Here is a 4885-nt window from a genome sequence, read left to right as displayed (position 1 = left end):
TGAAGAGAGAGCTGAGCCAAAAGGCGAAGCTCTCTATTTACCGGTCGATCTACGTTCCTACCCTCATCTATGGTCACGAGCTTTGGGTCGTGACCGAAAGAACGAGATCCCGGATAAGCGGCTGAAATGAGTTTTCTCCGTAGTGTGTCTGGGCTCTCCCTTAGAGATAGGGTGAGGAGCTCAGTCATCCGGGGAGGACTCAGAGTAGAGCCGCTGCTCCTCCACGTCGAGAGGACCAGTTGAGGTGGCTCGGGCATCTGGTCAGGATGCCTCCTGGACGCCTCCCTGGAGAGGTGTTCTGGGCACGTCCCACCGGGAGGAGGCCCAGGGGAAGACCCAGGACACGATGGAGGGACTATGTCTCCCGGCTGGTCTGGGAACGCCTTGGGATTCCCCCGGAGGAGCTGGCCCAAGTGGCTGGGGAGAGGGACGTCTGGGCCTCCCTACTGAAGCTGCTACCCCCGCGACCCGATCCCGGGTAAGCGGAAGAAGACGGATGGACGGACGGACGGACTATAAATTTATGTGGTTCAGAGTCTTTCTGCATGGAGTTTGCGTTTTCTGCCAGTGAATGCATTGGTTCTCTCCAGGTACAATGGCTTCTTCCCACAGTCCAAAAATATGACCGTTAGGTTAATTGGTCTCTCTTAATTGCCCTAAGGTGCGTGCACAGTTGTTTGTTCTGTGTGTCTCTACGCTGCCCTGCAATAGACTGGCAACCTATCCAGGGTGTACCCCGCCTCTCGCCCACCGACCGCTGGAGATTGGCACCAGCAACCCGATGGCCCCGCATAGATAAGAGGGTATAGAAAATGCAAGTATGGATGTTTGATGTTGACACAACATTAAGATCAGGAGCTTTTCTCTGCCTGAATATTTCAGAGGTCACTCTTAAACTGGATTAACAACAGACAAAAGCTAAATATTTCTTCAAAAAGTGTCAGATATTAGTCTTAAAATATGAGGTTAAAAACCTATATGAAAATAAAAATATTAATGATGTGCTTTTAAAAAAATGACAGCAAAACAAATATGCATTAAAACTTATCAAAATGGTAAAGATCAGAAAAATCTAAGTGGATTTTATACCACTTGTGTAATGAATTAATTGAAAATATTAAAGGTGACTTGTTTATACTTTTTGTTTTATTGTTGAGATAACTGGTATTGCTCTGTTTTGCATTAATATTTGTTGTCTTAATTTAGAAATATTTAAAAAGAGTGCTTAACCCATCATTATGCACAAGCTGCTCCATGGAAATTGCAAACACCGAGTTAAAACACCATCTGTTGAGGATATTGGAGCATTTAGCAACTAAAGATCGGGAATGGGCTCAATGAAGACTCCAAACATCCAGATTGAGTTTCGGTGTCAACAGAAAAGGCAACTGTTTCATCAAAGCAAGGAAAATATTCAAATGTTTTTTAAAAATGAATGTATTGCAAATAACAACTGCCATAACTATCTTATGTGATTAAACTGATCAATATGAGAAGAAATTCAAATTTATTGTGTATTTTAATTGGCTTTCAATCCTGTTTTTACTCATTTTACGCTTATTTAATGAATAAATTACTGAAGCTGCATTTCTTAAAAGTACGTCTAAAAAAGAGCAGATAGAGACAAGCCCCAGACCGCAGGGTGTAATAGGAACATTTCTCCTGTTCCCGTATCAATTCGAGTCAGGGTGAACTCATTTTGATCTCCAACCTTTATCCAGCTGACCACTGTGCTGACTCATAAATCACACATGACACCTGTCACGGGGGTGACGCCTGGGTCTGGTACGGATCTGGGCATCTGAGTGCCAGCTTTCATCAGACATCATTCCACATGGTAATCCCACAGCGGTGGAGGAGGGAGACGTGTGCTCTGAGAGATCTGAGGCCTGTCATGTATCCCCTCTTACCTGGCTGCTGTGTTCCTGGCTGCATGTCCCTGTCTATCACCTTGCCACCCAGTGTCAGTGTCTGTAATGCTTTCCTGCGCCTGCTTAATAAGGCTTTGACCTGCTGGAGCAGAGTTCCTGTTGGGCTCCGTTTCAGTATTTTGGTTCAGTAGCCCTTCCTTGCTGCTGATTTTTTTTATTTAACTCTAGCTAAATTTCAGTAATTTTTCATGTTTCTTGTGTTTCCACATGTTTTACTCATTCTGCTTCCCAAAGAAAGCACAGCAGCGAAGGTTTTGCAGCAGAAAGCCACAACTGCTATGAACTCACCTGGTTTCAGGCTGATTAAGTGGAAGAGAACATTTTCCACAATTTTAACAAAACAAAAAAAAGATTTGAGTTGCGATGTGACAAGATGTGCTTAGACTAACCAATCTCAGTTTATTCACTGATTCAGTGCCGCGTCCTTGTCTGAGAATGAGGCTTGCTGTCACAGCAGCCTGCTACGGCTGCTACATTCGGACACGCGGCTCTCCAGACTGGGGGTACGACGGATCAAGGTGGCTGTTAGCTTCAGTGAACATCAACCTGGTGTCGGATTAACCTGTGAATGTCACAGATACGCAGCAACAACCTCCCAGACCAAAACAAAACGCCTCACCTATGACAAGAAGCAGACCATAGTCGAAGCAACATTGATTGTTTTTGGTACATGTACATGTTCTAAATGTAACTAATGATCGGGGGCCTGCAGCTCCAGCTGTGATGCACACATCTGTAGACCCAGCTGTTGGAGAAAAAGGTCCTGCGACGATACATGCTTTATACTCTCCAACTTATTTGGTTTCAGTGAATTCTGTCTCTGTAATTTATTAATGTAAATTATGTGTCATTAAATTACAAAATAAACAAATGCGCTTTTAGGTATATGTAATGCCTAACAGAAGCATATTAGGTCCCCTTTAAGAATTGCTTTAGATATTTTTTTTGAATGCGTAACTTTAGTTGTCATCAGAGTAAAAGAAGCTCCTTCAACACAAGGCTGCTGCAGAGTTTCCATGCAGCCTCGCCGGCTCTGTGAGTGAGAAAGTCGGGAACAGGTGTTGCAGCACAGGTGTGACACCAGCAGAGTCGCTGCCACCACTAATTGAGACAGCATCTGCCGGGATGTGCAACACTTCCGGCGCTGCTCGGTTCACAAAGACACCTCAACCTCCCGGCAAATTGCAGCCGTGTTTCTCGGAAAGGCAGATTTGACAAAAAATCCTCCTTGAAATTCTTCTTCTTAAGTGCCTTGACTTTAACTATTTTGCCTCGCTTTCTCACTTCAGTGGCACTTCAAGCGGCATTTTCCAACATTTTATACATATTTACAATACTCTGCTTTTCACTAAACATCAGATTGCTGTGAGTAGTAGGATGACGGGGGAGACTTTTTTGCAAAAATCGTTTGAATAAAGACTTTTCAAGGACTCTAACACTATGGTGGGCAGGACTATGACTCAGACTATGACTCAGTAGGGTGTAAACAGGGCTATATATTAAATATACCTTGAGAACACAGACACTGCAGACAAATACTACTGTCCATTTAATCCTAATGACCTTCAGTTTTTCTTGTTTACATGTCCAGAGTGATCATGCAGTCTACATGAGCTATTTCCAAAATATAGCATCTGCGTGATTGGATAACCTATTTTTTTAGAAGATAACTCCTGATCGGTTTTGTTGTTGAGAACCTTATAGTTTTACAGTCTTCTCTCCAACACTCTGAGATAAAACATGTCCTTCCAAAACCTCCTCCTTGATCACCTTTAAGCTCACTTGCTTTTGTGTGGGCAAACGTCTACAGTAGAAATGTAGCCATGTAGGTCAAAGAGCTCATTCAGAAAGCTGCAGCTGAAGGGCAACTGTGAATAAAACCCACAGGAATTAATACCTCGTAAGATCTGCACGTGAGTGAGTAGGAAGACAATCTTTGATGCGCCGATGGAAAGAGAGCGGGATGGAAAAAGAACAAATCAGCTAAATGGAGGAGGAGGAGGAGCATTGCGTCACAAGCTGGGATTTTTTTTTGTTTGTGACATCTGCAGGATAAAAGCCACTGCTGAACTTTTTTTTTTTTTTTTCATACCTGATCTTTTTTGGTAAGTGAATTATGGCCAGCGAAGACAAAGTGAAGTCAGTGAATAGTACATCATCTGGAAAGTTACATCCATATGAAATATTGGGGTCTCTGCTGCTGTGTAACACTCATGAAAGCAAACATGATTAATTATAGGTTCGCACAGGGGATTAAAATCACTTTTGGCACACAAGTATTTTTTTTTTGGGTGGTAAAGCCAGAAGGGATAGGATGTTAATATTTTATGATAATATTTTAGCTAACTTGCACAGTGAAAAATAAATCTGCTAAATAAACAGTTTTAGTTCTTCTTAAGCAGCTTAACAGACACACCTCTGGACTTACCAGTTTGCCTTTAAGACCAAACCGATGTTTAATTTTTTACAAAGCATTAAATTAAAAGCCTTCTTGAGCCACAGTGTCTTCACTTTTTTATGATGATTGATAATCAGAAATATAGTGTGTGCCGTACATGTGTGTGCACAAGTCTGTCGACAAGATGATGTTCTGCTGAAGAAAAGCTTCCCCACAGCATAATGCTGCCACTACCATCTTTTGTTGTTTACTGTGATGTTTTGTTTAGTTTTTCTTACCAAAAACATTCAAAAACAAAACAAAAAATCTAAAGCTAACAGAGACTTAAGCCAGAGGATATGAATATTTATGCCTTTGTTCATGTAAATCTGCTACACCAGTTACAGACAAAGCCTGATCCAACCAAAGCTACAAACTAATAATACCTTTGCTTTAATTCGAACACTGGAGATATGTCAGCACCCCATTGAAAGATACTGAAAGCCGAAAAACTGAATAATCAGTTTACAGGTTTACTACAGTAAGGCTTGCTGCTCATTAGTTACATGTGGAAAGT

The sequence above is a fragment of the Fundulus heteroclitus genome, unplaced genomic scaffold, assembly GCF_011125445.2.
Source record: "Fundulus heteroclitus isolate FHET01 unplaced genomic scaffold, MU-UCD_Fhet_4.1 scaffold_48, whole genome shotgun sequence".
Taxonomy (NCBI): domain Eukaryota; kingdom Metazoa; phylum Chordata; class Actinopteri; order Cyprinodontiformes; family Fundulidae; genus Fundulus; species Fundulus heteroclitus.
The sequence above is the reverse complement of the archived record's forward strand: the minus strand, read 5'-3'. Positions refer to the sequence as shown.